The sequence below is a fragment of the Mycteria americana genome, chromosome 1, assembly GCF_035582795.1.
Source record: "Mycteria americana isolate JAX WOST 10 ecotype Jacksonville Zoo and Gardens chromosome 1, USCA_MyAme_1.0, whole genome shotgun sequence".
NCBI classification, from domain to species: Eukaryota; Metazoa; Chordata; class Aves; order Ciconiiformes; family Ciconiidae; genus Mycteria; species Mycteria americana.
Window position 1 is genome coordinate 8128870 of NC_134365.1, and position 24410 is coordinate 8153279.

Here is a 24410-nt window from a genome sequence, read left to right on the forward strand (position 1 = left end):
CTTGCGGGTTGGCAAGCCCAACAGCCATTGTCAAAATGTTACGTGTTACACGTGGAAGTGCATGCACAAAGGATTTCTGTAGCCAAAATGGGAATATCAACCTCTTTTTGGTTTGCAGCTTTCTATGAGATTTTCAGTGGACCCTTTTACAGTGAATTTAAGTAAAAAAGAGTCAACTTGCCTCCCTTTTTTCTGCCCTCAAGGACTTTTCCCAAAGATTACTACGCTAGGTCACACCACAACCCACCAGTGCAAAACAAGAGTGAAAAGTGCATTTTGCTACCCACTAGTGATCTTTTCTTGAGGGTGGGACACAGCAACTGTTTAACACCACATGAAAATGCCACACAGCGGCTCAGGACAAGAGCAGGAGGACGGTATATCTGCTAGGAAAGGAGGCAGAGGAAGTTGTAAGCAAGAACATCATTAACTGCACTGGAAATCAGATGGTCCCTGCTCTTCTGCTCTCCTTTGCGCTTTAAGTCTGGGCAAGGGCTGAAGTCCCACCCCGCCCCATGGAGAGGCACCCAAGAGTATCTGGCACCATACATGGGGCCACAGAGAAGTATAACACAGCCATGAAGCAGGGATACACTGGAAAGGGGAGGAACATCAGTCTCTTCTTCTACTTATTTTGGCAGGCAGCCTACTAGAGCCTGAAATAGGCAAGGAATAAACCTTCAGGCTGCCATCAGCTCATGAGCAGGTGGAGTGCAAAGGTGACTTGGAGCAGAGGGAGGCAGGATCAAACCCTATGTGTTTGTGATTCATCAACATGAAAGTGCTCCCAGAAACTCAAAACTGATCAAACATCTGGCCGGGGCCTCTTCTCAGTGTCAGATCAGAGACAAAACCAGTCAAAGTCTTTTTTGGTCCTTAATGGGATTCATCTCCAGAGCAGAAGACAGGGGCTCCAACTCATTGTGCAGCTTCGGAAAATAGTTTGTGGCTTTCTAGGAAATGGCACATATTAAGATTTACAGGAGAGATGGGGATTAAGTTGTCAAAAGTCTGGGAGAACAAGAAATATCAGGGGATGCTGTCAGCGGCAGTGATCCCCAAGGCCATGCTGGGCAATCCACTGCTGGCTTAGGGACCCTTCTCTCAGGCTGGGACAAACTAGGATTTGGAGCTGGAGGAGGCTTGCAAGCAATTCAACCACAGCTTAACCTTGTCAGACCCTGCTGCCTGCTGGGCTGCCGTGCTCCGCTTGCACTGGAGCTGCAGGGCAATCCACACCTCTAGCCACTGGAAGGAGGGAGTCAGCAAGGAAGACTGGAGATTGACATTGCCAAGTGACCTTGAGATCCAGCTGTGCACCCAAGCACACCCCATCCTGCAACGAAGCATGGGGACCCCGGGGAGCCACAGTCACCTGCTCTTATGGCTGACCCTGCAGCACTGCCTCCCCCCAGCTCCCCAAGGGATGGGGCATGTGTGGGATGGCTCCCAGCTAGATGGAGATTTTCCATCTAGGAAAATCTAGAGGTACAGGAATACTGACTGCCTCAAACCTAGAGTATTTAGAACGAGACACCCAAGGTTCTTGAGAGCTGAGTGTGAGCGTGGCCCCATGCGTGACAGCTTGTCCCGGCGATCCAGCCTGCTCCTGCTTAGCTCACGAGAAGTGGGTCACACAATGCCTTACTGCATCTTCAGGGGCTAACGCTAAGTCCTGACCCCAGGTTTGGTTGGTGTTGGATCAACACACTCCTTTTATACCTTCCCTGTGTGTCTCACCCTTCTCGCAATGCATGACCCTTCCTTCTCCTTCACAGTCCTACCAGGCCGGGACTTGAGACTTCAGTCACTCCCCAGCCCCTTTCAAATTCTCCCTAATACAGCTTTTTCTCCCTCATCCATACCATGCAGTTTTACTTTGCCTTTGCTGTCTGTTAAGCTGCATTCAAACCTTCTGCTGTTATTCATACAGCAAGCAACAGTAGCAACAAAGGGGATATGCATGACTCTAATTACCTGTGATACATGGGACTAGACTCCGTGACTTGGGAGGTCTTTCCCAGTCTTATGTCCCTACTAACAACACCCAATGCGCTAACCAAAGCTCTTGACTTGGCTAAACAATCTGACACGATCTCTACCGAAGATACTCTCTGTGCCAAGTGACGCTGCATTGCTGTATGGCCCTGAGTGACCCAATGCTGTGACCACAAGTATCACCAAATACTGACTTGTGTTTTTAATGCAATAATCAGTTCAGATGCATGGCATCGGGACCACTAGAAACCATCTACCAGGAGAAATGGGTACCTTGCCCCAATGGGTTGTGAGTGGCTCATTAGTGTGTCTATACTCAAATAATGGCAAAGATCCCTAGCACGGATGTTTAAAACAAAGATTTGCCTAAGAACAAAATGTTTATTTTACTTTTGCATAAATCCACATGCTATGCCCCACTGGTGCAGTTATCCCCACTGTGGGAACTGATTTGGATGGGGCCACTCGCAGCACGAGGGATGACCAACACCAACTCTTGCCATCCCCTTCAGCCTGTTCGGTCCTGAGAAACACAGCTGACCTAACCAGTGGCACGAGGTGGTGCTGAGCTGCAGACCCTTCAGGTTATCCCCTCTCATTAAAAGAAACGATGTCTCCTTAGCTCCCCACAGCTTCTGCCACAGCCCTCTCCCTCAGCGGCACAGCTGGGCTGCAGAAATCTCCCCACGAGCACCTCTCCCTCCTGCAGCACATGGCATGTCCCCACCTGGCACTAGTACTTAAAACCCCCTTAAAAATATTAATATTTGGAAGAGGACAAGCTACTGGTAACTTGTGCCAGGAAGGTCAAGACAAGCAGCTCTGAGCCACCAAGCCGAGCTGGTGCAACATCACCCGGCCAGGGTTAGCATCACAGGTTCAAGTAGTGTGCAGGCAGCTATGCAGGCAGCAGCCCTCCTGCCAGGCCCTCTGCCATCGCCGCAAGGAGAAAGGGGATCAATCTGATAGTTTTAGCTCCATCGAGATCTCTCTGGTGCCTGGCAGGCAATTCTAAGCAGGGAAAATGGCACAGACACCCACGCCGGTGGTGGCTCCTCCGTGCACGGACAGGGGATGCTCATCAGATTGCTCCCTGGGGGCCAATCTAGAGGGAGCCGAGTCCGAGACACCCCGATATCCACTGGCACTGGGCAGAGCTGGGATTCAGCCTCTCCCGATACCCAAGGCACCGGGAAAGCCCAGCTCAGCCATGCCCATGAAGTGCGGCGTGCAGGCACAGGCACCACACCCCCTTCCCGGCAGAAAGGGCGAGCGGTGCCGGGGTTTTTGTTAAGGACCATGTTTTAAAATCCCCAGCCAAACCAAAAAGCTGGGAGTTCAGCTTTCCCTGCGACCTGGCTTGCCTGGGAGAGGAGATTTGCTAGCTCGCTCCCGCATCTGTGTGTGTTGTATGGCTAAACCGCTGCCAGGGCTATTATTAGAAACAATTGTCTCTCCTGGAAATTTTATATAGAGGCTTGAAACAACTTTTCTCATGCCCTCCCCAGCAGCGAGCAGGCTAACAATGCGGCCGAGAAACCCTCCTTACGTGGAGCATGTCTGCAAGGCATGCAGATACACCCAGACAGGCACAGTTTGGAAACAGAGCTATTTATTTGTCTTTTCTAGCCCTGGATCTGGAATAACTTTTCTGCCCCTGATTTAGGAAAAGGTGCATAGCGGAAAGGAAAAACAGGCCAGGGGCTTTACCCTTTGCGAAGCCCCCAGCTCTGCATTAAACTTGCTGCAGCCATTTGGAAAGGGAAGGAGCAGTCCATCTTAGCAGTCAGTGGGGACAGGCATCCAGATTTCTGGGGAGGGGGGAAGAAATCACAGCACCAGCTTCTCTCCCCCACACCCTCTCCTTCCCTCTAGCGCAAAAAAACCCAGCCGCCGAGCTGGTCTCCCTTACTCGCCCACCAAATTCAGGATTTGGGGACTGGTTTGGGTTTTTTTGGTTTTTTTTTGGAAAGGCTAGAGAAAGCAGATGCTGCCCACATTTCTCTCTGTTTGAGATAAATGGAGGGAGGGGGGCGTGGAGCAACCCGCACACTGCGGCTGGGCTTTCCCCGCGGGGCCGGGGCTGGAAGGGGAGTCCCGGCCCGCCTCGCCTCCCCTCCGCAGACAAAGACCCCGTTACCTTCTCCCGCTCCCTCGGCGGCTCCGGCGGCCCCTCAGCTCCGAGCCCGGGGCGAGAGCATCCCCGCCGCACCAGCGTCGGCAGGCCGCGGCTCTACCGCACCGCATCCATCGCCCGCGTCTCCGCGCTGGGATGCGCGGGGCCGGCGCGGCCCTTCCCTCCGCTCCCCTCCGCTCCCGCCGGGCTCCCCGGGCGGTCCTAGGGCGGTCCCATGCTCCGTGCCGGGATGCCGTAACCCTCTTTTCCCCCTTCTTCTTCCCTCTCCCCGCCTGCCGGCCCCCGGCGCCCGGCTCCTGCGCGGCCGCCGCCGCGCTGCGAGGCTGCGAGGCTGGAGCCGGGGAGGGAGGAGGAGGAGGAGGGGGGGGGAGAGGAAGGAGGAGGGAGGAGGGCAGCGAGCAGCAGTTGGCGCTGGGTCATGTGAAACAGATGAACCCGGCTTGGGCCTGCCAACATCTGGGCTCCCCCTCGCCTCTGGGAGGAGGATGAAGGGATGGAAGGATGGGGGGAGGAAGGGTGCGGGGGTGGGGGCATTCATCCCCCCCTCCCCGACCCACGCGTGCACACATTGGAATTATAATGGAGAGGGGCGGGATGCTTGCTCTGAGTGCTCACGCAGCCCCGGCAGGGAGGAAGAGGAGGGCAGCGAGGGCCCTGGGCACCCATGGGGCTGGGCAGGCAGAGCAGCTCCTGCCAGGCTGCAGCCCTGGTGCTGGGGGACACCCCGATTTCCTCCCCTTCCCCCAGCTGGGAGAAGGGTGCAACTCGTGATGGTGTAAACATGCGCACACCAGCAGAGGATGCTGCCCGGGAATAAAGCGTCTTTACAGACTTCACAAGCTGTAGCCCTGCTGCAAGGGTATTGCTATGAAACAATTAGATCAGTCAAGAAGGACAATGTGTGTGAGCCTCCAAAAAGTGCTGATTTTTTGGCTTAAACAAGCACAGTGTGAAGCACCCGCACTACAATGCCTGTGGTTAGAGCTCTGACTTACTGCCACTGCTTTGCCACCCCATCAGCATTTTCTTTCTGGGACTGGGCTTATTCCCACCAGGTAAAACCCTGAGGTTGTGCCACGCTCTGGCACAGGCTGGCCAGGAAGAGGTCTGCTTTGGGAAGGGAGGTGTGGAGGTGAGCCCTTTCCTTCATTTCTTTTCAGTTGGTATTTATGCCACCATGAGTCTGCTTGCGGCGAGGATGGAGCTGCGGCTTATGTGGGAAGTAGGAAATTTCCTCTTTGCCCTGTAGGAAGATGACAAAGTCGCTCTCCCAACATGGTGGTGGTGAACAAGCTGGATGTCTGATTTTAGCTGGGGGTGTTTCTGGGTTTGATCTGCCATCAGACTGAAAGCCAAGACCATGCCAGCATGGAGATGCCATGAGCCTTGACGTCCTCTCCTCTGCAATGGGCTTGGGGCCCAGTGGGCTGCAAAGTGCTTTTGGGTGCAATAGGCAAAAACTAGAGCATGAGCACAGTTCCCTCTCCTGCCTTTAAGGGCACAGACATTATAAAAATGGAGCTGCATATGCAGCCACAGGCAGGCTCACCCATCCAGCTTGCTCCACCCAAGGGGCTGGCTTTGATTAAGGGGATAAATATAGAGGCAGGTCTAGGCTCTGGCTGCTGAGGGTTAACAGCAAGTGGCTGAGGTGGCCCAAGGAGGTGATCCGAAGGTCAGGACACAGTGGCAAGAGGCAGCAAAGGTTCCCATCTCTGCACCAGGAAAAGCAGGGGGACCACAGCTACATTGCAAGGGTAAAGATTGGGGTTTTCTGGGTGCATCTAATCCACATCTAGATCCGGCCGCTGAAGTATGCCCAAGAGGCAAACCACCAAAACACAAACTTGAAAACCTCCTGGAATTTTAAACCCCTAGTTTCAGAGAGGGGTAAAACTTCAAGTTGCCTCCTAAATTCTGTTTTGCTCTTTTCCTTCAACAGAAGTCACAACATATCTCAAGCAGGTTCTGCCATCTTCAGTGGCGGTGGCAAAGAAGAGCATGTAAGCCTGAACCCCAGCAGTGGTTCAGCCCTGCTCAGAACTAGCAATGAAAAATCACCTTCCCAGGCTGACTTTCACTAAAACAGGAGGTGAAGCTACTTCAAAAGCGCACTCACCATGCAGGTGCCTGCTTGTGCTTGTTGCTCTATAAGAATATGCCAAGGCAACGGACTTTGCCCTTGGGGTAGGATGATCCTTCAACTAGCAAAGCCTCAAGGCAATTTCCCCACCCATCTCTGTATGGCACATGTTGCCCTTCAAGGTAACTCATCCTCTCCTGGCAGGATCTGCCTCCAAACCCAGAGCAGAGCCAGGGTGTGGTGCAGCATTATTCAGCTGGTGATAAAAGAGCTCACCTGGTAGGTTAAAGAAGGAGCAACACAGATTGGAAGCCTCTAATTGGAAAGTAATTGTTTCATGCATAGCAGCAAAAACTGGAAAGTAAGGATCACTCTGCCCAGAATTGCAATTTTCAGCTTTCAGTGCAGGTGTGGGGAGTTTCATTAGACTTTGCTTGAAATTACAGACTCCCTGCAACAGTCCAGTCTCTTCCTCTGGCACAAAGCCTGGATAAACAGGCATGGGTTTTGGACTAGTCTGGAGGCAGCAAGAAGGCATCCTTTCTCATGCCCTGTGTTATGGTGGGGTTGACTACCAGAGGTGCCCAAAGAGCATCCCATCACTGTGTGATCCTAATACTGTCCTCCATCATCTTTGGGGCATCAGGTGGTTTACGTCACAGGGAAGGACCTGAATTACAGACCAATTGACTGACAGGTGTCATGTCACGGAAACAGTTTGGGGTAGAAATAGATGGGGAGCCGTTGGTTTCCCAGGTGCAATGGCTCAGCACCTCTGCAGCCTTTGAGCCCCACCATGCAGAAGGAGAGGCTGGATCATCACACTTGTGAAACCGCAAGGTGCATCCTCCTCAGATCCCTTTCCTACCCATCCAGGACCACATGCCCAACCCTCCCCCAAAATGAAGTTCAATATGATTTGGTACCAAGGCTTAAAATTTCCTGCAATGGTGGGAGATATTCCTGCTACATTTCCTCAATTCCTTAATTCACCTTAATTCCTGTAATTCACAATGCAACATTTGTAATAAAAATAAATTACTGGTCTGAGTGAAGATAACATCCTCTAAGGCACCTGATGGAGCTAACAAAGAACTTAGAAACAGGGACTGTTTCTTATAACGTGGAAAGACAGTGGAGCATTGTCCCTGCCAAGAGCTGATTATGAAAGCTCATCCAGAAAGAGTTGGTTTTTCCCCCAGAACTGGACAAGGAATTTGCTCCAGATCTTCTCACCTGTTCATTGCACACTAGAAAAACCCTGGCCAGATCTGGGCTCATTTGCTGGTAGCAGGGTGGTACCCTGAGATACAAGGGCAACAGTGTGGAAAAGAGGGTCTGTGGAGGGTATAGACCAACATTTGCAGACTATTTGGGGTCTGTAAGTAGAGAGGAACAGAAGTTCTCAGAGTGGCTGCAGACCTCAACAATAAGAAAACCTGTCTGGGGTGGAAGAGTGGGAAAAGCCTCCAAGGGGAAGATCATGCTTTTTGGGATCCATATCCTTCCTTCCAGCCTTGCCCATTTCAGGTACATCAGTGAGCTGGGGCAGCAGAGATGTTAAAGGGCCTCCTGGATGAAGAGCAACTGCTGTCTGCAGCTACGTGGCGTTGCTTGCAAAGCTCTGCAGCCACAGTTAACCCATCCCTGCATCACTCCCATGATGTCGGGGAGAGCTGCCAGCCTCGTTTCACAGATGGGCAAACACACATGAGTGCAGAATGGTGCTCAGGGCTGTTTGGTGTGTGGGAAATCGAGCTAGTAAACTGGGGTGGCACCACCCCATGGGGTAGGTGTACACTGCTGAGCGTGCAGCCTGGTGTGTCCACACCTGGGACAGCTTCAGATGGTTGCTTAGATGCTGGTAGCTAGGAGGCCACCAAGACTGGGATCACTAGCCCAAGGAGGACACTGAAGCCTGATAAAGCATCGTAATGCACACAGGGCTCGCTGCTGGCTCAACGAAACAACTGCCAAAGCCCCTACCAGCTCAATTAAAGCTGCAGAAGGATGGCTGTGTTGCAATGCAGAGGCAACACCTTGTGCCATCCAGAGTTTGCTCTCCTCTTCTTCCTCTCCCAGACATACACACTGTAATTCAGATTTCCTCAACAGCATCCTTTCAGGAAAAAAAAAAAAAAAACATTTGCCTCATGCACATTCCTCTCTAAATTTCCTAGTTATAATTCGGCAGAGGTAGCAAGAGTCCTTTTCTCCAAGGAGCTTCTGTAATTTCATAAGGGCTCTGGAGTTGTCAATACTCAAACAATATGGCCCGGTAACAAACATCTAGTCTGGAAGCAGCAGAGCTGCTGTCATTGCAATGATTAGAAGCAGGTGATAGCTGCGTTTCTTCCAAGCTGGTTCGTATCATGGCAAGTCCCAAAAAGAGAACAGTAACCCAAATATTTAACTTTGACATACACAGAGGGAAGCCTCCAGCAACCAGATGCTTCTGTGCCAAAATAACAACACGCTGATTCCTTTTTATTGGTTCCTGATAACAAAGCAAGGAAGAAACACCATGGCCTTGTGCTGGAGAACTATTGTTGACAATTCATTTCCACTCTCGTTAGCAAAGATTAAAGTATCAAAATACTTTACAGGGAACGTGGTGATAGGACTGTGGGTGCCATCAAAATGTGTGAGCTGTTACATGAACATTTCTAGTATTTTCAGAAAAGCTTAATGAATATTGTCTATCCCAGAACTGCATTAATTAGCACTAACGGGTTGGAGGAGATGTCATGTCATGAAGTAATGTTCACACTTACACAACAATTTGCATCCATAAGCGGTGCAGTGCTTTACAGGATTCAATGTCATTCCCCCGTATGGTACATCTGAAACCCATGGAAGGTGAGGGAAATGCTTTCAAAGAATATTTAGGACTTGCTGAAGGTATCTAACTGCCTACCTCCCTGTGGGAAGTGTTTAAGGGCCTAAATCCCATTGATTACACAACTCTTAAAATATTTGAGTGGCAGTAAAAGATTAAAAAGCCCCAAAACTTTAAAAGCAACATGGACCTAAGTAACTTGGGAACTGAAATCCATTTTCAGAGATGATATAATCTGTTAGGCACATGAATCTCACAGTAAATCAATGCAGCTGACTTACTCTAACCATGACAAGGGTCAGTCAGCCCTAGAAAATGAAGTGTCAGGTTAGCCTACGGGTTAATTCATGCGGTTCCTCTGACATTCATGGTATAGCACTGTCTTGTCTGCTCATGAGCTCTGATGTAGGCTGGCTGGAGAAGAAGCAAGTGTCCTCACCTCTGTTCATCTGAGACAATCTGTATCCTCCATGCAACAAATATGCCTCAATGCTGGGAAGCAGAAAAGGGACCGACGTGACCCAACTGGTCACCCAAGCCACCAGGCTGCTCTCACCCACTCCACGGACCAGGGCCAGCAAAAGAAAGACGAAGGGTTGTGTGTATCACTACCAAACCTCTCCCCATCACCTCATTTTCCCTCTATAACAGGTTGGGATGAACTGTGTCCTTGAGCTAATTCATGCTGAGAACTTTGGAAACCAGGTGGAAACCACAGGGATCTCATTCAGAAAAGAAAATTGCAATTACTCAGGAGCAGGACCTGACTCAGATAACCGGGTCTGGACCTGCAAACAATTTAGAGGATAGAGAACATGCAATACCAACTATCATGGCACAGCGCACTTCAAACTGGGAAGATGTCCAAGTTTGCTGAGTGAACCACGAGATATTTCTAGTTAAGCCTTCCACAGAAATGCTTCACTTCTGAGATGAACCATGGGTGTTATTTCCCATGCCATGCTTTCATTAATTTCCAGGACAATCCCTTAAGTAATTGGGGCACAAAAGGAGGGGGGAATGGAAGAAGCAGGACTTTAGCTTTGGACAAAATAAGCCTCCAGGGCGTCTGATTAATTTTCACACAGACTCTGCTTAAAGGATCTCTGAGAGCTGAAGAGGGAAGTAAGCAGAACTTGACCTTCCCAAAGAGCCAGTGCAATGCATCCTCCCTTCATGAGGCGAAGAAAGTGCATGCTGGCAGGGTTATTATGCAGGCAAACGAAGCTCGGTCTTTGCGCGACAGCTGAAACGGATGGTGGGCACAAGCCAACTCCAGCTGGTTGGTGCTGTGACCTGTGGGCTGGCAAATCCTGCCTGCTGCCTCCAGCTCCAGCCTGGGGCTGATGCGGAGAGGGACAGGATGCACGTGTAAGTTGCCCGCATCCCAGTTATCTCTGGGTAATTCCAGCATCCAAGAGGCCAAACAAAGTGAATAGCTGAATTGTGCATAAGGGAATAAAGATAAGCTGGGTGTGCCACCAGCCCTCCCTGGGTCACCCATGCCTTGGTGGGGTGACGCCATGGAAAAGGGCTGTTCTTGCAGTGCTCCCCTTTTCACCCACCAGGGGCTGGGGGTAAGGAGAAGAGAGAAGGAAGTCTTTGTGATGGAAAGTGCTGGGAGCCATCCCTGTCCTTGCAGGAGGAATAGGAGGGGTGAGGGTTCCCCCCTCTGCTGGAGGTCAGGTCCTCACCAATCCCTTCTACCCTCCCATGGGGTGGAGGGGACACGTGGGACCCCGCTGCCCTTTTCTTCAAACCTGAGCTAAGCTCTGGCTCAGGAACTTCTTGCTATTCCTAGAATATTGCCATTTTCACCTGAAATGGCTTGAAAACAGAACAATGCAGGAAGGAGTGGACATGGCAGAGGCCTCTTCCATCCATAAAATGGGCTGGGTGGTGGTGTGAGACAGGGAGGCCTTGCCCCGGGGAGGGGAGGAACAGGGGCTGGTGGAGGAGATGGGTGGTGGAGGCGTGGAAGAAAACCAGAAAACACTCATGCTGTTGGTGAAGGGCCCTGTTTGGCTGGGGGAGACCTGGAGAGATGCTCGCCGACCACCAACATGACCACAGTGCAGACAGAAATAAAATGCAGCTAATAAGAGGAAATCTCATTCCTACAAAGGCAAGTGGACCAACCTCATCGATGCAAGGGAACTGCTGAGTAAATAGCAAATGAGTAAATGGCAAGAACCTGAGAATAAGACTGAAGAAAGGCGAGATTATTCTCCCCACCCTGTCCTCAGATGTTGCAGTTGACCGGTGCTGGTGAAAACCACCCAAAAGCCTTCTTGGATGACAAAAGGCAGAACAGGGAATTGTGAAGGACACCAAATGAGTCAGCTGAGAGATCCAACCCCAGAAACATGCCTCTTGTTAAGCAAAATCTACACGTACCTCTTGCATGGAGCTACATAATGAAGTGCTTTCTTTTGTATAGAAGAATAAAACAAACTAATTCTCATTTGTTTGCCTTTTTGCACTGAAGTAGTCTTTGTACTTTGCATGATGTCAGATATGAAGAAATTTTTTGTAGTTTTACACTGCCTTCTACTGAGGATTACAAAACTTACACCAGTTGGAAAAGCTTTCTATCTCAAAGGGTGCTACATTTTGCAGAAAATCCAGAGAATGTTCCAAAATGGTATCGAAATAATTATTAGCAGCTTTTGCTAAATAAATTTTACAAAATCAAAAGCCGGTTAGACAATGCTTTCAATACATCACTGCAACATTAAAAAAAGGGCTCATGAGGTACTAAAGCGACATAGCCAAATGACAATTTTAGCATCTGAAAAGAAGTGCTGTTAGCTTGCTTTCCAATTTCTGTTACTTTTCAGTCATACTTTTGTATTTCTTAAAAGGTTTTTCTCTCCTCTGTTCCTTGCCCACAAAAACAAAATCAGGGAAACCTCCTGGCTGTAGTAGGAAATAGCTGTTCTAGCCAAAGCTCTTGTAGGTGTTAGTAGGGGGTAGCCTAATTTCAGATACAGGTGTGGTTTTTAAGGTAACCTTTTCTTCTTATTGAAAGTTTTCATTGTCTCTGTGAGGCAAGATCATTACCTAAGTTGAACAGATGGGAAAATGGAGTCATAGAGAGATCAATTTACCTGGGTAAGATCCCATACCAAATTGGAGAGAGAGACCTGTGACAAACCTTGTGACACCAAAGCCTTTGTGCTAACTCAAGACCCTCTTCTTCCCCCCAGCTAACGAATCGGTGATTAACAAAGGCTGCTCCATTTCTGACAGTTTAATCGGTGATTTTTACTTTACACTTTGGTTCACTTTGGCTTTTTTAATCTTTATGAGGCAATCCTTTCAAAGAGAGGAAGCAAACAGAAAATAAATCTTGGAGCATGTAAGCCCTCATGTTATAAAAGTGCAATGAACAGATCTTATTTGCCAGAAAATATTTATCTGACCAATAATGTTTTCATTCAGGCCCAGTCAATTTCTTTAATAACAAACACCCAAATTACATTTAATATGAAAACATTTTAAATGGGCTCAGCATCTTCTAAATAAACATAGCACTAGTCATAATGGTGCTCTGCTAGAGTCAAAGGCTCAGTGTTACTTGATTTATTGTTTAACTTGAGTCTAATTGCTGCATATCTGATGTCTCTGGGAGCATGGGCTTCTATCACTCGTCTGAACACAATTTCCTTTTCATTACTGAAGCACACCAGGAATAAAACCCAGCTCTCCTGATACCCTGTCCAGGGCGGTCACCACAAGACTATTAACCCTCAGCTAAGAAGATTGAAGTGCTTGATTAATTCACTCCATAAAGGTTGCTCATTTCCCCTCTGTACGTGGTGGTGGCCTGGTTTCTGAGCACCCCGTGGTCTGCACAGTTTGCTCCAAGCAATGTCTCTGTGAAGTCTAGCTGTGTTTGCATGGGGCCACACAGACCTAGAGCTGCTAGAGACCAGCCCCGAAAAGGGCAGGAGAGTCTGGAAGTGGCCCATTGATGGGACTTAGCAGCCCTTGCTGGCTGCTATTTGGGACGGGAGAGTCTTGGGTATCAATGCTTGCTTTGAGGACTCTTATGTCTTTCACCTAATGGCTCTAACAGGCCTTGCAGACACATGCGAGGCTGTAGGATAAGTGGCATTGATACTTCCCTCACAAAAAAAGGAGGTGAGAAGCTCAAATTCATACATCCTGAGGGAGGTCTCAAACCACAGAGCCCCTGCTTGAAAAGGGTGAAGCTTTCACCTACTTGCTGTGGCTTCAAAAATGCTCCCCTTGCTCAACTTTTCAGCCCCTGCTCCATTTTTGCATGAAAGGATGGAGGTGCCTGCCTCCAGGTAGCATGCTGATTCCTAAAAAGTCAGCATTAAACATCCAGTCCCCACGTTGGGTATAGCTCTAACCTGGCTGACACTACCTCAGAGCTAAGGATTTGCAGGCAAGACATGGGACTTACACCATAGCACCTTTCCCCATGACCACCTTGACTCCTGGAAGTGGGAAGCAGGAGATATTTTGTCTCTGAAGACTGATCAACCCCATCAACTGCTCAACTACCAGCAAAACCAGTACTTGTTAGCTATTAAAATCGTAGTTTCTGCAGCTCTGTAGCATTGTTGCAATCTTTGGGCTACAGAAAACCAGGTGCCTATTTTTAGGATGGGGAAGGATGGGTTTATGCTCGGTTCTGTTCTCTCCCACCCATTTCTCAGTGACGTTTTGCCTTGTACTATCCCTCTGTCCTCACCTATATCGTGAGTTTGGTCATAACACACTTCCCTCTCTCCTGGGAGGACCGTGAAGTGTAACTCATTAAACTCTGCGAGGTGAATATAGACTTTGGACGTAACACATAAGTCAACTCTTGCTAAGGAGATACTTTCTACAATGACTCCTTGGGCTTGTTTTATTTAAAAAAGGGGGAGAAATTATATTCAGATTACCTATAGCAGCATATGCCACCAGTCAGATAGGATACACGGCAATTAAGCTATACAGCAAACTGACTAATGTTTGGGTTTTGGCTTTGCAGGAACACTGTGATGGTGACTGCAATCTTTGTTTATAAGATTTTGAGTACATTGAAAACATTTTCAGATTAAGTGTGTTGGAAGGCTTGTTATTAAAGCAATTGAACAGGCTTAAATAAAATCATGGTTGGTCAAATGCATATTTCCAGGCAAAACAAGAGTTTCTGCAGCAGTTCTCATGGGAGGCTGCATGGGAGAAAGAGAGGAAATAAAACCCAAATGCCCCACGGTCCCTGTTGTTTGCAATATCACTGCTAAGGTGCAGCATGCAACCAATCTGTGCTTCCAAAATAGGTACAAACACCTGCAAGGAGCTGACTGCGTTCATACACTATCCTTTGCACATTCAGGCTGTAACGAGGGCAGCTAATGATAAAAGGATCCCCTGTGCCTTGTCTGCCAGTTGCTTGGGAGCCACCGCTGTGGATGGGGAGCACATCCTCGCTGATGTCCCACCGCACCGGGGGTGCCAGGGCTCTGCTGCTCTCCACGGACCGTGCCTTGGATGCACCCATCTGATGGGTGCATGGGCAGAGCGGGGGTTGCACATTCCCGGTGGGTTCGGACCATCTCAGAGGGGCAGTGATGCTATTTCCCCACTGCAGCAGCTCAGGCTCTTCGTTTAGAGCAATGCTAATTTTCCTGTCCCAGGCTTGCAGGCAGACACTTCTCCCCCTCCTCCTCATTCCAGAGGCAGCTGCCTTTCCACAGTGACAGTGACCTTACGATCTGAGAGCGCAAGGTTGCCAAATCTCATGATAGATGATGTTTTTCTGAAAACCTGCTCTTCTGGCCTGATTCCAGAAGGTGAAGGAGAAGAGAGCTCAACTCTATGCATTTTATTAATTCCATTATTTTAAGGCAGTCTTAATATTTTTGAGTGTTAGCACTTTTAAAATAGAGTGTACTTTGCCGGTTAGGGTCAAGGGAGTAGTCTGATATATTGGTTTAAACATTTTACTGTCTGGTGATGAACACTTGCATATGGGAGACCCTGTCCTAGTCCATTTTATAGTGCCAATAACCAGTTTTCATATAGTTTCACTGGTCCTTGTTTCATGAGGGACTACTGTGCTTGGTGGGTTCAAAAAGCTCAGCTACCAACTTCATGTGAAGTGAGGACTGAAATAAATGGGAAATAAATGAGAGGAAAATGGACAAAGCCAATAGTTAAAGGGTCACAGTGGCAACTCCTTTGCAGGAGTAAAAAAAAATTAATTAATGCTCTTTCTCGATAATTTGCTTGGAAACACAGACTCAAAAGCTGATCTGGGTGGTCTTGTTTCAAAGGAGTTAAAGGAAAAATGTTTGCTTTGTGCAGAGGGGCCTGGAGAAATAGGCACAAGTTTTTCCTGTCCCAAGCAAGAGAAAGGAGTCAAGTGTGGGAACAAGTGCTGGGAGGCAGAGAGGTGGGCAGAAAATGGGAAAAATGCTGCCTATAAAACTGATCCTAGAAATCAGCAGTGCTGACATCAATTAAGAGGGCAAGTGGTTAACTGGGGCCGGTAGCGGGTTCTGTGTCGCTGACGACATGACACACTGGCTGCGTGTCCCAGCGACTGGCCTGGGACAACCCTTCTGCCAGGGCAGAGCCACGCAGCCTCACTTGCCAACCCAAGTGAATTGAACTGGGAAAACATATTCATTAACAAAATGCTACTGCTATTGTCACTCTGAATAATAACTGATAATGGCAAAGCTCCCACCACCTCCCAGTGCCCTATTTGTACACAGGTCTTCCCCTATTTTGTAATCACTGTTTTCCTCCTTTTTATGGTTATTATTATTATTACTGGAATTATTGCTGTGCAAACAGAGTGTCTTTCTATGCGAAACGATGAAGTTACAGTTTCACTCCTAGATGGCAGTATAAATTATTACTTGGGCTACCCTATAATCTTTGGTCATGTTGTACGGCAAGGTAATTGATTCCCAAGTCACTAAAGCTAACTAACATGACTGTAAATCTAATGCTTGAGCAGTGTTTGCTATTAAAAAGTCAACATCTACAATAGTTACTACGCTGCAATTACTGGAAAAATGCTGATTTGCTCTAGACTTGGAGCAGGGAATAATTGTAGCCTCTCTTGAGACCTTGAGTGCAATAATTGGTGGTGAATGGTGGGTTTTACCAGTGGTGATCACATAGGTTGTCTCTCTGCATACTTATTCCCAGAGCCCCTATAGCATCACCATTTCTGCAGCCACCAGTGCTGGGCTCAGTACTTCTACCTGCATGTGGCCAAAATAAATAAACACTCTAGGAAGAGCACACAGACTCAGATTTTGAGCTGGTGCAGACCTTCAATAAAGCCCTAGGATTGTGCCAATACACCCCACAGAAACCTGCCTCCTTCCGCTTCCACTTCCCAAGTCAAGTGAGAAATCTTATGACCTCTGAATTCAGGCCTCTTGGCTAGAGCCTATCTAGAAATATGAAGGTTTTTCAAGTCACGTCACTAGATTTTTAACTTTCAAGGATGATAGATTGGATATGTGTGAAGTGTGCTCTACCGTTTGATTTTTTAGAGCAACTGGGGCAGCATGCAGCAGCCACTGCTTTGCTCTTCAACCCTGTGGGAGAAGCTCTGGAGATCAGGACGTGGCTGGTCTCTGGCCTGGTGGCTTTACATTGCACCACGTCCATGGGAATGAGGAGAAGGTGACAAGGCTGCCCCTGAGAAGAAGGATGGCAAATCTTAAGGTTTCAGATAGCTATTTCAGCTAAAATTCAGAGAACACCCAGAACCGGAGTGGAGACCCCATAACAAGCCATTCTGCTCCTGTCAGGGAAGGAAAGCACAACCCTTGAGAGGAGCTGATTTCAGTAGCAGCTTTCCAAATATTTTATGTAGGGTTGTACAAAATACCCGGAGGGAAATGTAGAAGTCACTCCCTTTCATGGCTTTCACTATAAGTTCTTTTTCCTGCTGATTTCCCCTTGGAGAGAAACAAGCAAGCCCAAGCAAATAAATAAGGCAATCCATAGGAAATACCCCATTTCCCTCTCATCCTTTTATTCCCTCAAAACAAACTCCTTAAACTGCTGGATGGCTGAAGACAGCTTGCTGCTTGCGACAAACAGAAATGAGAAGCTGCCACCTGCTTTGATGCAAAATCAGCTTTTTTTTTTTTTTTCCCCCAAACTAGTGAAGACAACTGATTTCTGCCTTACCAAGTGACCAGGGACAAAATCACATAAATGATGGTGCAGGATTGTAAATGTCATTTTTATACACTCCCTGGCAGAAAAAGTGAATAATAATAATAACAACAACAACAACAACAATAATAATAATAAAAAAGATTCATTTGACCCTACAGTTGAATAGTAACGAGCATGCAAGTTAAACACCAGCAGCCTCCCTGCCGTCAGTGCTGCATGGGCTGAGCTCATTGTGCATGCCGCTTCAGCTGGGCATGGACATTGCCATGGGCATGGGCTCCGCGTGGCAGCTGCCTGCAGGCTGCCTGTACAGGGACACCTTCCCTCCTCGCAGCACTTGCCCCCCAAACTGTGATAACTGAGGGCAGAGGCTTCAAAATGATCCTCATGAGCAGAAGTAGAAAAACGGCCTGGAGGAAAGGAAGAGAAAGAAGATGGGGGAAAAAAATCCCACCAAAAGAAAGCCAGATGTAAGGAATACTTTTGAAAATAAGTCCGTTTAGCAGTGACTGTTTATATTGCAGTTGAGCATCATTTTACTTGTGTGGCCGTTCAGACATCATTGTGCTAACGAGGTAATGAGTAACTAGGTGCCTGTATACTACAAGATGCTTTATTTCCACTGAACAACCCAAACCCTCTGAAAATAAGATTTGAAACCCAAAACCAAACAGCTGGGGTGCTTTGGGAATAGCAGTAAGAGGAGGAAAGCTAGCACTGGGTTCAGCCCTGTCCCCTCGGGAGCTGGCTGGGGTTTTGCAAAGTGCCTTTTCTCAGCTTTCCTGCGCCCACGAACCGACATATGAGACTGCGTTTGCTTCGCTCCCGCTGGGCGAGCGCAAGAGGAGCAGGAAGAGGCCCCTGCCCTGCCTTGGCCCTGGGAAACAAAAGAAAAAAGGAGCCTGCATTTACCTCCGATTATCCTGCAATTGTCTGGGTCCGTATGGAGCGCCGCGACCTGCCCTCTGACCGCCCTGCCCTGCCACAGCGACCAAAAATCCCCCCAAACCCGAGCAATTCATGGCAGGATCGATGCCCAGCCAGCACATGCAGCGTGAATGAGGGGCTGGGTGCTTACGGTGGGACTGAAATGTTAAATAACTCCAGCATGCTAATTTATTTATGACTTCTTCAGCCTACAGTAACTACAAGCAATAATTGGATTGTCCTCAGCATAGCCAGCTTGATTTGCTACTTAATAATAAAACTGGGTCCTCTGTTATAATGGCATCTCTAGAAACGAGGAAGCTGGGTGAAAAATGCATTCAAGGTGCAATGCTAACTCTGAAAGCTCAAGTGGCTCTCGGTGCAGAGCAGGATCTTTGCCAGATGCAAATTTTGTACTGGCGACTGTTAAAACATGCTCTTTGTGGCCTCCTGCGCCTTTGATGGAATATTTACCAACTTTGGCAGGGCTGTTATTTAACATTTTGACAAAGGACAGCGAACGCAGCGTATTTTTCCACAGTTTTCTGAAGGTCGTGGCTAACCCCTGGTGCAATCTGCAGTGGCCTCTGGTTGCCTCCAAGTGAAAAGTGGCATTTAGACTTAATTACAGAGCAGCACGGGTGAGCCGCACTACCCAAAACCCCTTCTTCATCTGAAGCCAGCAGAGCCTAAAGCGACATAAATACGACAAACCTAGCCCCCACTGCGCAGTCATCTGCGGATGGGTGTTCATACAGACGGGGCTGTTTCTCCAGCGCTGCTCCTCGTGCCTCACCGGCAGCTCAGCCGATGGGATGGGCTTGCTCCCTTCTTCAACCAAATGCTCTACTGGCAGCAACTTAAGGACCAGAATTATGGCTACAGCATCTCTAAGATGTGTTTAAGGATGCGAGCCTACTCCGGAGGCATAATCTTAATCTGGCTTTCCCTGGGTTTTGCCTCTTTTGAGCAACCATGATGCTCTTGCTCTTCCCTGAGCTTGTGGCTGTGGGAAGCACTGGTACCCAAAGCCACCTGAGGTTTCCTGGAGGGATGATACCTCCTGGGATGGCTACACCTCAAATCACTCCAAAAAGCATTTGAGACTGCTTTGCATCCAGCATTGGCCAGGCTGGAGGAGCTGACCCTGCATTTTGGATGCTATGTGGGCATGGAAGATGCTTGTGAAAGGCAGATTTGCTCCTGTGCTACAGCAGTCGATGAAGCTACAGGAGGCACAGGCACAGCCCTGTGAAGGCATGGGCACAGCCAGGGGCCCTGACTCCCAGGGTTTTTCCTACTCCCCTCTGCTCATCCACCCTGGCTGCAAAACATCTCCATTACAAGGAAGAGATAGCCAGGGAGGGATCCGGGCAAGGTGAGGAGATGCACTCAGCAGTGTCCTTCCTGCCAAGCACAGCAGAGCACAGGAGGCATGGGACCACCTCAGCTCCCTGTGGAGCACCCAGCTGGTGGCTTCCTCCATGGAGGAACTTGGTGGTGGTGGCTGCCCCTGCGCACCCCATCCGAGCACACAGGCACCCCCGGCCATGTGCAAGCTGCCTGCCAAGCCCTGCCCGGAGAGGCTTCAGGAGAGCAAAGAGGAGCCATTGGTTATTCAAATGAACATTTTAGGAACAAAGTCAGCTTCAGGATGCCACCTCCACTTGAAGGATTGCCCGACTTCGCATGCAAATAAGAAAAAAGCCGAATGCTTGAGGCATGCATGCTGAAGAAAACAAGAGTTTGATGGGAATGAGAGCATTGCCCAGCTCATTGCCTGCCTGTCAGGAGCTTTTATAGAGGTGGCTGCTCTGGGCAAGAGCAAAGAGCGCAGGCTTACCTGTCTTGAAAATGCACAGGACTTGTGCCCTCTGTCGTCCTGCACCTGCAAAATGCTCAGAGCAGACACAGCTCTGCAGTCATGCAGGATGGGATCCATATTTGGTGTCTTTGCACTTTGCTGGACCCCACTATAAGATATGCAACGTAGTAAAATAAAAATACAACGGTGGTGTAGGTAGTGACCCATACTGAGGTTGCTGTTGTGCTCGGTATGGCAGATGCAAGGTGCTGTCAGCAGAGGAGAGGCTGTCAAAATCAGCTTGCAAAAGCATGAATTTAGAGAACATTTGCACTTTTCTTTCTATTACATGATTTTGAAAAGATGCCTTGCTCTAGTTATTGGGTTATCATTATAATTCTATAATTATGATTTATAATTATCATCAGAGAGCTTGAGGAGCCAGAAGGGGTGAAAGCAAGACTCCTGATGAACTTGGTAGGTTTGGTTGGTAAATCAGTTAAGGGAGGCCTGAATGTCTCCATGTCTAAACATGCTGTCACATGTCATGCAAAATGTCTGGTGCCTAATGCTGCCTGGTGCACTGCTGAGAGAGTTTGTGGCCGAACGTCACACACCATTAGGCGCACGGAGGGCAGGTCTTGCTTCAGCCCAAATAGAGACTCGAGGTTGCAGTGACCTTGAGGCAACTCATTCGGGGGTGATGTGCCAGTAAATTAAGAAGCCCAGCTACTGAGAGACTGACCACTTTTTTGAAGTGTTTGAACTGGCTTTTTTTCCACTTGGACTGGTATCTCCATTATGGCACAACAAGAAATGTCCTAACACGGAACCCACCTTCCCCTCCTTGAACGTGCATACAGAATAAAACCAAAGTTTGCTGCAAGAAGGCTGGCAGTTTGCTTGTTTTATGGACTCTTTCCCATACATATGCATATGCTTATTTGCAAATTTAATATATAGTTTTTGCTCTAATGATGGATGTATTTCAGCGAGAACCAGGGCTAGTGGATGGCTGTGCCGAAGCAATTTTGAAGGCAATCCTGAAGGTGCTGCGCATTATGTACCATCACAGTTTAATCAAACCTTATGCATCCGAGACAACTAGAATTGCCCAGCTGCAACAGATTGTGTTTGGGGCATTTGAAGTTGTGGGACTGCTCCTTCCCTGCCCGCTACATCGTTAAATGGAGGTGAGTAATGAAAAGCAGGCGGTGATGTGGGAGAAGCCCTTCCTGGTGAGTGCTGCGTGGAGCTCGCACCACCGGCCACATGGGGATGAATGGGATGCAGCAGCCACTCTGCTGGAAGTTAGTTCAAGAGACAACGGAGCAGGAGCAGGAGAGTGGGATGGGATTCCTCTAGTCCCATCACCTTTGTTGCTCTCCCCTGAGGTGGATGTGAGATCTCTAGTCTCCTCTCAGGATGTTGGGGACGATGTGCTGTGCCCTTTTCGTTTGGTTCCCCCCAGTATAACGGGACCATCACTGAAGTCCTGCCAGAGTCAGGGAGCAGGGTGTCTGTCCCCATCCCCACCTTGGTTATCCTCAGTACTGAAGGAACAAGGGAGAAACCCCCAAGAGGAAAACTCCAGATTATTCACCGAATGACAGCATGTCACCAAATAAATAAACAAAGCAGGAAAAGCAGGTTGTGCCTGTCATCCCCAGTGCGAATCCCCTCTGATGCTGACAGCCCTCATGTTTCACAATTTGCACAGCCAGTTCCCTTTCCTTGTGCGATAATTAGCAGCCAGGCTAGGTGATGTCTGACCGGGCTCTCTGACTGGGCTCAGGGTCACCCACACTGGGTGACAGATGTCCTGCCTGTGCCCGAGGAGGACCGTGCCCTAGGGAAGGGTCCCCAGATGATGCAGGGGTCTTCTGCTGTGCACCACCTTTCCCCTGCTTTACTGGCCAGGGTGGAAGGAGATAGGGAGGTCAAGCGAAAATGCTATCTCAGTGCTAAAAACACAGGTAAAGGCTTATATCTTGATGTCCAAGGCTATGGGTTATATGCATTTAAACCAGCCCTACCACTAAATCCCTGATTTTGGGGGAATTAAAGCAAGGCCCAGCTCATGACATGACTATACCTCCTAGTGGAGTAAAGTCTTCTGACTCAGCCTTGAGCTCAGTGGGACCCTCCTGAGCAGCTATCTTCACCTTGCATTTCACCTTCACCTTTGGAAATACACCACTCTTGCACTGAAAATGAGACACTCCTGGTATGCACAAAGCAGGGGACGAGCTGAACTGCGTAAGTCTAATCTCCTTTCACCAAGGGTACCTCTAACGAGCCTGTTGGTGTGAGGATGGACACAGCCCTTTCCTGGTCAGCAGAGACATTTAATGGTGTCTGCAGGGTCAACCCCTGGGCAAAGATGCTGTTTTGGTAAACTGGAAAAATGTTGATGAAAGTAGTTTTTTGGCAGAGAAAGCACTCATGCCAAAATGCCCTGCAAACTCATGTTTTGCTAAAAGTCATACTTGGTGGTGAAAAAATGGGGAAATTCCTAACAATCTATTTTGACTTTCCCTAAAAAATTTTAAAAAAATCTAATTTGCATTTTTTTTTAAAGCTTAAGAGGAACATGTAATATAAATGCTGTCACAGTAAAAGCAATGTGTTTCAATTGTTCCAAACATTTGGTGGTGAATTTTAAAAACTGAAATGCCTTATACCAGGCAGGGCCTAGGATAAAAACAAGGCAAGAAACCCTCCGAGAACGAGAATTTAATTTCTTCCATCTTCACTTTCTGTGGCCTAATCTCGGGAGAGTCAGCTGTGTTTTGGGAAGGCAGCACTGCAGTAGCTCTGTCTTTCCATTCTTGATCACAAACTGTCTCAGCCTCAGGGCGATGCACAGCTTCCCTACACACCTCCACCACTGCCTGCCTAGCACGGGGCAGCTGGCTGATAGAAACTCCCGTAGTCTGAGCCAAAATCGGTTTTGTTCTGCAGATTTGAATATTTTGAAATATTTTACATTTTATACATGCTCCCCTGGTCTGTGCGCATTATACATTCTTATCCTTGTATAAAAATATATAAGAATAATATATTCTTATTCTCTGTATAGGAGACAAACTTAAAACCATAGCTACAGGGCTGATTTTTCAGCTCAGGTCGCAAACGCAATAGTATTGCTGAGGACGACCGACCCAATGCGTGCCGTTGGCTATGTTGACGGCCGTCGCAACAGGGGTGCCAGCTGCATCATTATGATACCCTCTGGCAGCAGATCAGCAGCTGCAAGAGTGTACAGGATTAGTAATAAATCAAACGCATCCTGTGAACGTTGTTGCAGGATATGATTAATTTTCACGTATGCCAATAACACAGTGAGCCAGCTCCTCTGTTAGAATAAAGCTGCCTAATTCTTGACTTCAGGATTTGGCTTGGTATATGCTCACTTGAGACTCATAGCCAGTTTGCCCATATAAGCATATATTATATTGGCTTCTATGTTCAAGGTCAGATCCTGGTAAAATTTGCAATTTACAACAGGGAAAAATTTTGCCTTGCAGCAATGGACGGAAATTAATATGAGTTGCTTCGCATGCTAACCATTGCATTTCAGGAAAACGTATAAGATTAGTAGATCCAGGGAAAAGGGAGCTTGCATGGGTCCAAGCAACAAATCCAAGAGCCAGAAGAGACCACAGCGGGCAAAGCCACTAGACAAATGTGCAGACTGAAGTAAATGACATTGTATTTCCAACACCCATTGCAACGTGCCAGGGAAAGTGTAAGGGGATGGAGACTCCTCCGCCTCTGGTCCTCACCTTGGTGCCTAAGATCACATATGACCCCATGCCTGTGGAAGCAGCTGACCTGACCCAGCTCTCCCTCAGTCCAGTGTAAATCAGCAGTAAACTCACTGTCATAATTCGCATTTACCCTTGCATAACCATGGACAGGATTTAGCCTATTAATATTTCCCCATTTATCATCCCTCTGTCCTTTCCCCAGACCGACTTCTGCCCTGCAAAGGGAATGGGGTTGGTCCAGTCTGTTGTAGCTGAAACATCCTGGGTGGGAGGGAAGATCCTAATATCTCTCTGCAGAAACTCATCGTCCTCCTCACCACCACGAATGGCTGAAAGAAGACAAGAGAGAAGGAGCTGCTCCTGGACACCTCTGGGGTGGAAAACCTATTGTTTGAGGAGCAGCTCTGCTAGGCAGTGTTCAGGTTGTGTTTTCCTCGTGCTTGGGAGGAGCATGTCTCGTAATGACATGATTACGTCCCCGCTGATTTGTTGACCTTTGCAGTGTTTGGATTTCCTGGTGACTCCATTGTGAAGGGCCCTATTCACTCAGGAGTGTTTACCCAGCTGCGGGAGCTTCTCCGGGGCTGCCGTGCTCAGGAGCCAGACGTAGCACCTCAGATTGTGGGAAAGAAAAAAGCAATAAGCTCAAGGAGGATAAGCCTAGGAAGAAATCC

General features: G+C 48.3%; 1 protein-coding gene across 5 annotated transcripts in view; it reads right to left on the reverse strand.

Moving 5' to 3' along the window:
- FRMD4A (FERM domain containing 4A) overlaps positions 1–24410 on the reverse strand; it is a 211694-nt gene that overhangs the window by 149595 nt on the left and 37689 nt on the right. Inside the window, exon 1 of one of the 5 annotated variants that reach the window (XM_075526495.1) lies at positions 4139–4280. The exons of the other annotated variants lie outside the window; for them this stretch is intronic. The gene's annotated coding sequence lies outside the window, so the exon portion shown is untranslated. Of the gene's footprint in view, positions 1–4138; positions 4281–24410 lie in introns of those variants that run through there. 5 annotated transcript variants of the gene reach the window in all.